The sequence below is a fragment of the Zingiber officinale genome, chromosome 5A (genome assembly GCF_018446385.1).
Source record: "Zingiber officinale cultivar Zhangliang chromosome 5A, Zo_v1.1, whole genome shotgun sequence".
Lineage (NCBI taxonomy): Eukaryota > Viridiplantae > Streptophyta > Magnoliopsida > Zingiberales > Zingiberaceae > Zingiber > Zingiber officinale.
This window is the reverse complement of record NC_055994.1, coordinates 87,602,836-87,616,726: the sequence shown is the minus strand read 5'-3', so window position 1 is coordinate 87,616,726 and position 13,891 is coordinate 87,602,836.

The following is a 13,891-nucleotide window of genomic DNA, read 5'->3' as shown; positions in this document are numbered from 1 at the left end:
AATCAGTTATTATCGATGAACTTGAGTTGTGTGTTTGGGACGGACACGAGATACTTAAGCTCATCGGAAGGCCAAAACCAATTTCTCCTCTAGGTCCCTGTCGTAGCCTCATTATAGCCTCAAGTCCATCCAAATGTAAAGCTCTTCTTGGTGTCCAAGAAGTGGGCCAGTCCAATGCTTGGTGACCAAGCAAGGGCCGACCCTTTGCTTGGTGACCAAGCATGTAGGGGTCGACCACAATAATTCAAACAAGGAGGGGTATTTTGAATTTTTAAAATCTTCTCTTTATAGAAAACTATAAGTTTTAAAAGAGAGATTTTAATTTCAAAAACATTCCTTATTTGAATTACGCCACATGTTTTAAAAGAAAGTTTAAAAGATTTTAAAAGTTTCCTTTTTTAACCATCCTCATGGTTTAAAAAAAGGAAGATTAGTTTTAAAATTTAAATTTTCTATCACCATGTTAAAAAAGGAAAATTTATAAGAGAAGTTTTAAATTTAAAACATGGTTTTAATTTTTTAGAACTTTCCTTTTTAAACTCCTACTTTAGGAAAGAGAGCTTGTAAAATTTTATAAGAGTTTTTCTTCTTGTAAAATTTTATAAAAAAAATTATTTCCTTCCTCTTATAGGGGTCAGCCACCCTTGCTTGGTGCCCAAGCAATGTGGCCAGCCAAAACAAAAAATAAAATCATTATCCAAATTGATTTGGTGATTGATTCAATCAAGAGGAAAGAAAAAGGAAAAATAAAAGGGAAAAGGAAAAACTCTTGGAAGATTTTAATTTTTGTAAAAATTCTTCCCTTATTTGCCTTGGGCAAGTAATATAAAAGAAGGGGTGGGGAGGCTTCATGAGACACAACAATTCTTATTCTTATTCTCTTGCTTGGAGATCTTGGTGTGGTCGTCCCCTTCTCATTCTCCTTTCTCTTTGCTCTCTTCTCCTTGGTGGTGGTGGTGGCCGAATTTTAGAGGAAGAGGAAGGAAGCTTTTGGGTGGTGTTCATCTTGGAAGATCGTCACCCACACGACGTCCAAGGCAAAGCGAGGAATACGGCAGAAGATCTCGAGGTCATTAGCTTAGAAAAAGAAGGTATAACTAGTAATTTTCTTCCGCATCATACTAGTTATTTTCTTTGTAAGAATTCCAAACACAAGAGGCAATTAGATCTAGTTTTTTGAATTAGTTTTTCGAGTTTGTGTTTTCTTCTTTATCGAATTTGTGATTTGATTGTTCTTTTTGGTTAACCTAGAGTTATTTTAGGGAATTAAATATTAGCTTTCCTTAAAAGGCTTTGTCTAGGCGGTGGTGGTTGCTCCCATATCCAAGAAGGTCATGTGCCTCACCATGCAGTCTTGGAAGACAATTTTGGAAATTAATATTTAATGGAATTAATAACATAGGTTGATTTGAATCAATAGTGTTAAGTTCCGCTTGCGATTCAAATCTAAACCATTAAGAACAGATAAGTTAAATTTGGAATCAATGATGTTAAGTTCCGTCTGCGATTCCTAATTTAACTTCTAAAGAACACAATAGGTTATTTAAGGAAATGTTCGACACTTGTAAAAAAAAATTTTGTACAGTGGAACCGGTACATTTTCCTAGGACTAACCAACAATTGGTATCAAAGCTAGGGCTTGCCTCTGTGTGTTTTGGTTTTCAAATTAATTATGCACATGTCATACATAATTTAGGCATGATAATAGTAGGATGTGCTAACTTTGTGGTTGCAGGCTCCAACTATTATGACATTTAGATATTGTGTGTGATTGGACCCTTGGACATGTCAAGGGCATTATATTGTGTGCATGATTGTATGTATCAAATATAGCAGGAGCAGTATTATTTTTAGAATTTTATTTTTGTTCGATCTAGAATACTTGTACATTCTTTTATGGAATATAAGATCGATATTTGTAAAATTCTATATTTGTCGCGGATCGTATTTTTGCGAGGCGTGGTGCTATTGGAGGACCAGAGGCGCAACGGAATAAGAAGCAAGATAGATGCGACAACTCGACCCGATGGTGGTGACTAAAGATGGCAGCAGCTAGGGTTGGAGCATACTCAAGACAGTGATGGAAAGGTCATAATAGTTGGAAAATTAATTTCCAAATTTATTGCTTTTATTTACTTTGATGTTTATGTGCATGTGAATACCTCTTAGGAGAATTTAGGAATTACTTATCAGAAGCCGAGATTCAATCCCAGTTGTCTGCACCTGGTACACCCCAACAGAATGTTGTGGCAGAACGAAGAAATAGGACTCTTATGGAGATGGTTAGATCGATGATGAGTTATTCAGAATTACCAAATTCGTTTTGGGGATATGCTCTGGAAACGACAGCACACATTCTGAACTTAGTACCTTCTAAATCAGTATCCTCTACTCCCACATAATTGTGGAATGGGCGAAAGTCCAGTCTAAGACATATTCGGATTTGGAATAGTTCAGCACATGTGCTAAATCCGGATGCTGATAAGTTAGAATCTCGTACAGAAGTGCGCGTGTTTGTGGGTTATCCCAGAGGAACGAAAAGTGGTTTATTTTATAGTCCTAAAGACCAGAAGGTCATTATTAGCACCAATGCCCAGTTTTTAGAAGAAGACTATATAATGGACCACAAGCCCAGTAGCAAAATTGTTCTAGAAGAACTTAGAGAAGACACGTCTACTTTAGTACCAACAGTACAAGATGAAGTACCACAAGAGATTGCAACACGTGTCACACATGATACACAACCACCGACAGTGCCTCGTCGTAGTGGGAGGGTTGTGAGGCAACCTGAGAGATTCATGTTTTTGGGAGAGTCTTCAGACTTGATCCCCGACAAGCATGAACCTGATCCCCAGACATATGACGAAGCACTCCAAGATATAGATGCAGTATCTTGGCAAAAGGAAATGAATTCAGAAATAGAATCTATGTATTCTAATAAAGTCTGGGAGCTTGTAGAACCACCTGATGGTGTAAAAGCCGTTGGATGCAAGTGGATCTACAAAAGGAAAAGAGGGACAACGGGAAGGTAGAAACCTTCAAAGCAAGGCTTGTTGCGAAATGGTACACTCAGAAAGAGGGAATCGATTATAAGGAGACCTTTTCGCCGGTAGCCATGCTTAAGTCTATCCGAATACTCTTATCCATTGTCGCTCATATGGATTATGAGATTTGGCAAATGGATGTCAAGACAGCTTTCCTTAATGGAAGTCTTGAAGAAAACATCCATATGAAGCAACTAGAAGGGTTCATTGAAAAGGGCAAAGAGCATCTAGTGTGCAAGCTCAATCAGTCCATTTATAGACTGAAGCAAGCTTCAAGAGCTTGGAACATCCGGTTTAACGAAGTAATCCAGTCATATGGATTTATTCAGTGTCCGGATGAGTCTTGTGTATACAAGAAGTGTAACGGAAACGTGGTGATATTTCTTGTACTATACGTAGATGATATTTTGTTAATTGGCAACAATGTCAAGGTATTATCGGATGTAAGGGTATGATTGTCCAAACAATTTGATATGAAGGACTTAGGAGAATGTACACACATTCTTGGGATCAAAGTTATAAGGGATCGCAAGAAAAGAATGTTGTGCCTATCTCAAGCTTCATATATAGACACGATCCTTGCTCGTTTTAGCATGCAGAACTCCAAAAAAGGTTTCTTACCTTTTAGGCATGGAGTAGCCTTATCTAAAGAGATGTCTCCAAAGACATCAAAGGAGATGAAGGATATGAAGGCAGTTCCTTATGCTTCGGCTGTAGGAAGCCTTATGTATGCAATACTGTGTACGAGACCTGATATCTGTTTTACCGTGGGCACAGTTAACAGATATCAGAGTAACCCTGGACAAGAACATTGGACTGCTGTAAAGCATATATTGAAGTACCTGAGAAGGACTAGAGATTATATGTTAGTCTACCAAGCAGACGATTTGCTCCCTGTGGGTTACACAAATTCGGACTTCCAATCAGATAGGGACAATAGTAAGTCTACGTCAGGCTATGTGTTTACTCTAGGAGGTGGAGCCATTGCATGGAGGAGTGTTAAGCAGAAATGCGTCTCGGACTCAACCATGGAAGCTGAGTATGTGGCAGCCTCTTAGGCAGCCAAAGAAGCTGTATGGCTCAGGAACTTTCTAATGGACTTAGATGTGATTCCTAGTTTGCCCAAGATCATCACAATTTATTGTGATAATAGCGGTGCAGTTGCAAACTCGAAGGAACCACGAGCCCATAAGGCGAGTAAACATATAGAGCGCAAGTACCACCTGATACGAGACATCGTCAAGCGAGGAGAAGTTGTCGTCGCCAAGATTGCATCAGCAGATAACCTAGCAGATCCTTTCACTAAGGCCCTTCCAGCGAAAGCTTTTGATCGGCATGTGGAGGGGATGGGAATCAAATGTATGACAACAGATATGGCAGCTTAGTCTTTTAGTATAAGTGGGAGATTGTTGGAGTGTATACTAAAAGCTTAGCTTTTTGTAAACATTTATTTTTGAAATAAAAGAATCACATTGGTCAATATCTACATTTATTTGTTAAATATAATTGTTCAATTAATTTATATAATAGACAACATGGTGTGTGGTATCACACACAGAAGATCATGTTGATGGTTCTTTATAAATTATAAACGGTTGCTCACGACTAAGATGGAAAGAAACAAACCATCGGAATAGTCATAGTGTAATTAAGTATTAGTTTATCTTGATTAATAAATTACACTCGTACACTCTAAGTGTATTGAGTAGGACCATTTAGGTAAGTTCTTTTTGTACTTAATTAATAAAAGAACTAGACCTTAGTTATTATGGAAGTGTGTGCTCTTAATCCTAATATAATAACAAGCACATATATTTAATATTTATTTCTTTGACTTATTAAAGGGTGAGGTTTAGCTCGATAAATCAATATGCCCGATAAGTTGAGAAATGTTATTACTTATAGTGTGTGTTATTGATTATAGAAGGAATCTGTGTCCTAGTTATCTAGATTGAAAATGTCCCCAAGAGGAGCTCATAAGGATTGCCATGTTAAACCCTGCAGGTGGACTTAGTCCGACATGACAATGAAGTTGAGTGGTACTACTCTTGGAGCTAGATATTAATTAAGTGAGTTGTCAGTAACTTACTTAATTAGTGGACATTTATTATCTTAAACACAGGGAGACTAACACACTCATGATAAGAAGGAGCCCATAATGTAATTTGGGATTGATGCGGTAGTGCGATAATAACTCTATAGTGGAATGAGTTATTATCGATGAACTTGAGTTGTGTGTTCGGGGAGAGCACGGGATACTCAAGCTCATCGGAAGGCCAAAACTAATTTCTCCTATGGGTCCCTATCGTAGTCTCATTATAACCTCAAGTCCATCCAAATGTAAGGCTCTTCTTGGTGTCCAAGAAGGGGGCCGGTCCAATGCTTGGTGACCAAGCAAGGGCCGGCCACATCCTCTTCCAAGGGGCCGGCCCTTTGCTTGGTGACCAAGCATGAAGGGCGAACCACTATAATTCAAAAAGGGAGGGTTGTTTTGAATTTTTAAAATCTTCTCTTTGTAGAAAACTATAAGTTTTAAAAGAGAGATTTTAATTTTTAAAACATTCCTTATTTGAATTAGGCCACATGTTTTAATAGAGAGTTTTAAAAGTTTTAAAACTTTCCTTTTTAACCATCCTCATGGTTTAAGAAAAAAAGAAAGATAAGTTTTAAAATTAAAATTTTCTATCATCATGTTAAAAAAGAAAATTTTATAAGAGAAGTTTTAAATTTTAAAACATGGTTTTAATTTTTAGAACTTTCCTTTTTTAACTCCTACTTTAGGAAAGGAGCTTGTAAAATTTTATAAGAGTTTTTTCTTCTTGTAAAATTTTATAAAAAAAAATAAAATTCCTTTTCCTCTTATGGGCGGCCGGCCACCCTTGCTTGGTGCCCAAGCAAGGTGGCCGACCATGTTTAAAATTATAAAATCATCAAATTTATTTTTGGTGATTGATTCAATCAAGAGGAAAGAAAAGGAAAATTAAAAGGGAAAAGGAAAAGCTAGAGGAAGATTTTAATTTTTGTAAAAATTCTTCCCTTATTTGCTTTGGGCAACTAATATAAAAGAAGGGGTGAGGAGGCTTCATGAGAGACAATTCTTATTCTCTTGCTTGGAGAACCTCAACTGGTCGACCCTCCCTCTCCCCTCTCTTTTCCCTTTTGCTCTCTTCTCCTTGGTGGTGGTGGTGGCCGGATTTTAGAAGAAGAGGAAGGAAGGTTTTGGGTGGTGTTCATCTTGGAGGTTCGTCGCCCACACGACGTCCAAGGCGAGGCGAGAAATATGGCAGAAGATCTCGAGGTCGTTAGTTTACAAAGAGAAGGTATAATTAGCAATTATTTTCCGCATCATGCTAGTTATTTTTCTTTGTATGAATTCCAAACACAAGAAACATTAGATCTAGTTTTTTGAATTAGTTTTTCGAGTTTGTGTTTTCTTCTTTTTCGAATTTGTGAATCGATTGTTCCTTTTGGTTAACCTAGAGTTATTTAAGGAAATTAAATATTAGCTTTCCTTAAAAGGCTTTGTCTAGGCGGTGGTGGTTGCTCCCATATCCAAGAAGGCCATGTGCCTCGCCATGCAGTCCTAGAAGCCAATTTTGGAAATTAATATTTAATGAAATTAATAACATAGGTGGATTTGAATCAATAGTGTTAAGTTCCGCTTGCGATTCAAATCTAAACCATTAAGAACAGATAAGTTAAATTTGGAATCAATGATGTTAAGTTCCGTCTGCGATTCCTAATTTAACTTCTAAAGAACACAATAGGTTATTTAAGGAAAGGTTTCGTCACTTGTACAAAAAAATTTTGTATAGTAGAATCGGTACGTTTTCCTAGGACTAACCAATAGTCCATCAATAATAACCATACCACTAAAGGGTTATTATTAAACTACCGCACCAATCCTATATTACAATATGGGCTCCTTCTTATCATGAGTGCGTTAATCTCCCTGTGTTTAAGATATCGTATGTCCGTTAATTAAATGAGTTACTGACAACTCAATTAATTAACATCTGATTCTAAGAGTAGTACCACTCAATTTTATTATCATGCCGGAGTAAGTCCACCTGCAAGGTTTACATGATAATCCTTATAAGCTCCTCAAGGGGACATCATCAACCTAAATAATTAGGACATAGATTCTTCTATAATCAACAACACACCATATAAATAATACTATCTCCTAATTCATCGGGCCTATTGATTTAACGAATAAATCTCACCCATTAATAAATTAAAGAAATAAATACTAAGTATACGTACTTGTTATTATATAGGGATTAAGAGGATGCACATCCATAATAACAGAGGTTCTGTTCTTTTATGTAGTCAGTATAAATCGAACAACCTCAAATGGTCATTCTCAATACACACATAGTATACTAGTGTAATTTTATAGTCAAGACTGACTAATATCAAATTACACTACAATCGTTCCAATGGTTTGTCTCAATCCATCTTGGTTGTGAGCTACAATTTATAATTTATAAGGAACTGATAACATGATCTTCTGTGTGGCACCACACACCATGTTATCTACAATATAAATTAAATAGACAACTGCATTGACATATATATAAATATAAAATGCAGACATTTGACCAAAGTGATTCTCATTTCAAAATATTTCAAAACAGATGTACATACAAAAGCTAGGCTTATAGTATACATCCCAACAATCTTCCACTTATACTAAAAGACTATGCTGCCATAAATGCTGCCATACATTTGATTCTCATCCCCTCAACATGCCTATCAAAAGCTCTCACCTGAAGGGCCTTAGTGAAAGGATCTGCCAGGTTATCTACTGATGTAATCTTGGCGACAACAACCTCTCTTCATTTTACGATGTCTCGTATCAAGTGGTACTTGCGCTCAATGTGTTTACTTACCTTATGGGCTCGTGGTTCCTTCGAGTTTGCTACTGCACCACTGTTGTCACAATAAATTATGATAACTTTGGGCAAACCAGGAATCACATCTAAGTCCATCAAGAAGTTTCTAAGTCATACAGCTTCTTTGGCTGCCACATACTCAGCTTCCATGGTGAAGTATGAAACGTATTTCTGCTTAACACTCCTCCATGCTATGTCTCCAGCTCCCAAAGTAAACACATGCCCCGAGATTAATTTACTACTGTCCCTATCTGATTGGAAGTCCGAATCCATGTAACACATAGGGAGCAAATCATCTGCCTAGTAAACCAACATATAATCTGTAGTCCTTTTCAGGTACTTTAATATATGCTTTATGATAGTCCAATGTCCGAGTCCTGGGTTACTTTAATATTTGCTAACCATGCCCATGGTAAAATAGATATCTGGTCTCGTACATAGCATCACATACATTAGGCTTCCTACAGCCGAAGCATAAGGAACTGCCTTCATCTCCTCTATCTCCTTTGATGTTTTAGGACACATTTCTTTAGATAAAGGTACTTCATGCCAAAAAGGTAAAAAACCTTTCTTGGAGTTTTGCATGCTAAAACGAGCTAGGATAATATCGATGTATGAAGCTTGGGATAAGCACAACATCCTTTTCTTGTGATTCCTTATTACTTTGATCCCAATAATATGTCCACATTCTCCCAAGTCCTTCATATTAAACTGCTTGGACAACCATACCCTTACATCTGACAACACTTTGACATTATTGCCAATGAGCAAAATGGCATCTACGTATAGTACAAGAAATACCACCACGTTTCTGTCACTTTTCTTGTATACACAAGACTCATCCAGACACTGAATAAATCCATAAGACTGGATCACTTTATCAAACCAGATGTTCCAAGATCTCAAAGCTTGCTTCTGTCCATAAATGGACCGATTGAGCTTACATACAAGATGCTCTTTGCCCTTCACAATGAATCCCTCTAGTTGCTTCATATAGATGTTTTCTTCAAGACTTCTGTTAAGGAAAGTTGTTTTGACATTCATTTACCAAACCTTATAATCCATATGAGCAGCAATAGATAAAAGAATCCGGATATACTTAAGCATGACTACCGGCGAAAAAGTTTCCTCATAATCGATTACATCTTTCTGAGTATACCCCTTCGCAACAAGCCTCACTTTGAAGGTTTCCACCTTTCCATCTGTTCCTCTTTTCCTTTTGTAAACCCATTTATATCCAATGGCTTTTACACCATTTGGTTATTCTACAAGCTCCCAGATCTGATTAGAATACATAGATTCTATTTCAGAGTTCATTGCACTTTGCCAAGATGCTGCATTTTTATCTTGGAGTGCTTCATCATATGTCTAGGGATCGGCTTTATGTTCACCAGGTATCAAGTCTGAAGACTCTCCCAAAAATATGAATCTATCAAGTTTCCTAACAACCCTCCCACTACGATAATGCACTACCTGTAATTGTGCATCATTTGTGACACGTATTGCAATTACTTGTGGTATCTCATCTTGTACCGTTGGTACTAAAGTAGAAGTGTCTTCTCTTATTTCCTCAAGAACAATTTTACTTATGGGCTTGTGGTTCATTACATAGTCTTCTTCTAAAAATTGGGCATTGGTGCTAACAATGACCTTCTGATATTTAGGACTATAAAACAAACCACCTTTCGTTCCTCTAGGATATCCCACGAACAAGCGAATTTCTGTACGTGATTCCAACTTATTAGCGTCTCCTTTCAGTACATGTGCTGGACTACTCCAAATCTGAATGTGTTTCAAACTAGGCTTACGCCCATTCCACAATTCTGTGGGAGTAGAGGGTGTTAGAGTGTATACTAAAAGCCTAGCTTTTGTAAACATTGGTCAAATATCTACATTTTATTTGTTAAGTGTAGTTGTTCAATTAATTTATAATGTAGATAACATGGTGAGTGGTGTCACACACAGAAGATCATGTTATCAGTTCTTTATAAATTATAAACAATTGCTCATGACTAAGATGGAAAGGAACAAGTCATTGGAATAGTCGTAGTGTAATTAGGTATTAATTTATCTTGATTAATAAATTACACTAGTATACTCTAAGTGTATTGAGTAGGACCATTTTAGGTAAGTTCTTTTTATACTGACTTAATAAAAAAACTAGACCTTAGTTATTATGGAAGTGTGTGCTCTTAATCCTAATATAATGACAAGCATATATATATTTAGTATTTATTTCTTTAACTTATCAAAGGGTGAGATTTAGCTTGATAAATCAATAGGCCCGATAAGTTAGGAAATGATATTACTTATAGTGTGTGTTGTTGATTATAGAAGGAAACTGTGTCCTAGTAATCTAGGTTGAGAATGTCCCCAAGAGGAGCTCATAAGGATTGTCATGTTAAACCCTGCAGGTGGACTTAGTCCGACATGACAATGAGGTTGAGTGGTACTACTCTTGGAGCTAAATATTAATTAAGTGAGTTGTTAGTAACTTACTTAATTAATGGACATTTGTTATCTTAAACACAGGGAGACTAATACACTCATGATAAGAAGGAGCCCATAATGTAATTTGGGATTGGTGCGATAGTGCAATAATAACTCTCTAGTGGAATGAGCTATTATTGATAAACATGAGTTGTGTGTTCGGGGCGAACACGAGATACTCAAGCTCATCGGAAGGCCAAAACCAATTTCTCCTCTAGGTCCCTGTCGTAGCCTCATTAAAGTCTCAAGTCCATCCAAATAAAAGTCCTTCTTGGTGTCCAAGAGAGGGCCGACCCAAGGCTTGGTGACCAAGACAAGGGTCGGCCACAATCTTCTCTTAAGGGGCCAACCCCTTGCTTGGTGCCCAAGCAAGAAGGGGTCAGCCATATTAATTCAAAAGTGAAGGGGTGTTTTGAATTTTTAAAATCTTCTCTTTGTAGAAAACTACAAGTTTTAAAAGAGAAATTTTAAAATAAAAAACTTTCCTTATTTGAATTAGGTCACATGGTTTAATAGAAAGTTTTAAAAATTTTAAAACTTTCCTTTTTAACCATCCTCATGATTTTAGAAAAAAGGAAGATAAGTTTTTAAATTAAAATTTTCTATTTTTTTTAACCATGTTAAAAAAGGAAATTTTTAGAAGAGAAATTTTTAAATTTTAAAATATGGTTTTAATTTTTAAAACTTTTCTTTTTTAACATCCACTTTAAGAAAGAGAGCTTGTAAAATTTTATAAGAGGATTTCTTCTTTTATAAAATTTTATAAAAATTATTTTTCCTTCTTGATGATGTGGTCGGCCACCCTTGCTTGGTGCCCAAGCAAGGGCCTACCAATCAAGCCAATCATTCCATGATTGATGATTGATTCAATCAAGAGGAAAGAAAAGGAAAAATAAAAAGGGGAAAGGAAAAACAAGAGGAAGATTTTAATTTTTGTAAAAAGTCTTTCCTTATTTGCCTTGGGCAAGTAATATAAAATAAGGTGAGGGGAGACCTCATGAGATAATAATTCTTATTCTCCTGTTGGTGATCCTCTTGTGGCCAGCCCTCTCTCCCTCTCTTTTCCCTTTGCTCTCTTTTGCTCCTTGGTGGTGGTGGTGGTGGCCGAAACATAGAGAAGAAGGAGAAGCTCTTTGGGTGGTGTTCATCTTGGAGGTTCGTCGCCCACACGACATCAAAGGCAAGGCGAGGAATATGGCAGAAGATCTCGAGGTCATTAGCATACAAAGAGAAGGTATAACTAGTAATTTTCTTCCACATCATGCTAGTTATTTTTCTTTGTATGAATTCCAAACACAAGAGGCATTAGATTCTAGTTTTTCGAATTTGTTATTCGAGTTTGTATTTTTTTTATTTTTCAAATTTGTGATTCGATTGTTCCTTTTGGTTAAACCTAGAGTTATATAAGAAATTAAATATTTGCTTTCCTTAAAAGGCTTTGTCTAGGAATTGGTGGTTGCTCCCATATCTAAGAAGGCCTAGTGCCTCTCCATGTTTAACCTGGAAACTAATTTTGGAAATTAATATTTAATTGAATTTATAACATAGGTGGATTTGGATCAATAGTGTTAAGTTCTACTTGCGATCCAAGTCTAAACCATTAAGAATAGATAAGTTAAATTTAGAATCAATAATGTTAAGTTCCGTTTGCGATTCCTAATTTAACTTCTAAAGAACACAATAGGTTATTTAGGAAAGGTTCGACACTTGTACAAAATTTTTGTACAGTGGAACCGGTATGATCTTCCTAGGACTAACCAACAATTGGTATCAGAGCTAGGGTTTGCCTCTGTGTGATTTGGTTTTCAAATTAATTATGCACATGTCATACATAATTTAGGCAGGATAATAGTAGGATGTGCTAACTTTGTGGTTGCAAGCTCCAACTATTATGGCATATGGATATTGTGTGTGATTGGACCCTTGGACATGTGAAATGCATTATTTTGTATGTGTATGATTGTATTTAACTAATATAGCAGGAGCTATATTAGCCCTAGGTTTTAGAATTTTATTTTTCGATCTAGATTATATGTACATTCCTTTGTGGAATATAGGATCGATATATGTGAAATTCTATATTTGTCGCGGATCATATTCTTGTAAGGCATGGTGCTATTGGAGGACCAGAGGCGCAGCGAAATAAGAAGCAAGATAGATGCGATGACTGGACCCGATGGCGGTGGCTAAAGATGGCAGCAGCTAGGGTTGGAGCATACTGAAGACAGTGATGGGAAAGGCCATAATAGTTGGAAAATTAATTTCCAAATTTATTACTTTTATTTACTGTGATGTATGTGTGCATGATATGCTAGCATAAGTTAAAATCCTCAATTTTAAATAACTAAGTGGGAGAGGAATTTTAATAAATTCCACGGTCTCCATTACTGGTTTGTAAGTGATGCAAACAAACTTGCGCGTTGGCTCTGAGTGCCTTCCTCCATATCGGATGAGTTTGTTTGTGGATCACTATATCAAACTTCCATTTTGGATGACTATAGGAAATTAATCAAGAGCGTGTGATCTTCCCCATCGGAAGGGACACAATCTTATTAATGGACTAAGTGTCAAGTAATGATATACACTTAGGCACGTCTAATAGTATCCTCCCTATCGGAGTCACTGCTATTATTTGTGTGACCGAAGGAAAATCAACTATTAATTTTATTTGTCATAAAGTTAGGTTAACAAGAATAAAACTAATGGGTAAAACCTCCTCTTACAAATGTTTGATTTTGTATACGTCCACACTATCGTGGCATGCAAAATTCACGGTGATTTGAGGTGTTGGTTAATTTAAAATAGTATTGTTTGAGGAATCAATATTATTCTAAATTTAGAGTCTTGACCAAAGTTTATTTTTTTGTGATTCTTAGGATGACTTTCAACCCACTAGCTATTATTCTGAAAGAGAATAGACTTACTGGTCTCAACTATATAGATTGGAAAAAAAACCTGGATATTGTCTTAACTGCTGAAATCTATAAGTTTGTACTGTCAGAGGTATACCCAAAAACACCTAGCAATGATACTACCCCAGAGGAGATTGAGTATCAAAAGAAATGGGTAAAGGCAGATGAGATGGCACGGTGTTACATTTTGGCTTCAATGTCAAATGGATTGCAACATCAGCATCAGGACTTACCAACGGCTTATGATATAATGAACAATCTCAAAGAACTCTTTGGGCACCAGAGTCGGACTACTAGGCAAGAGGCAATGAGAAAGTTAATAACAGCCACCATGTCAGAGGGAACACTCGTTAGGGATCATATTCTCAAAATGATGGGTTATCTGAATGAAATACAAGTTCTTGGAGGTGAAATAGATGGGGAAACCCAAGTCGATATTATTATCCAAAAGCTACCCAGAAGTTTTGAGCAGTTCCGCCTGAACTATAATATGAATAAAAGAGAGTATACGTTGGCGGAACTTCTGACAGAACTACAGGCAGCAAAA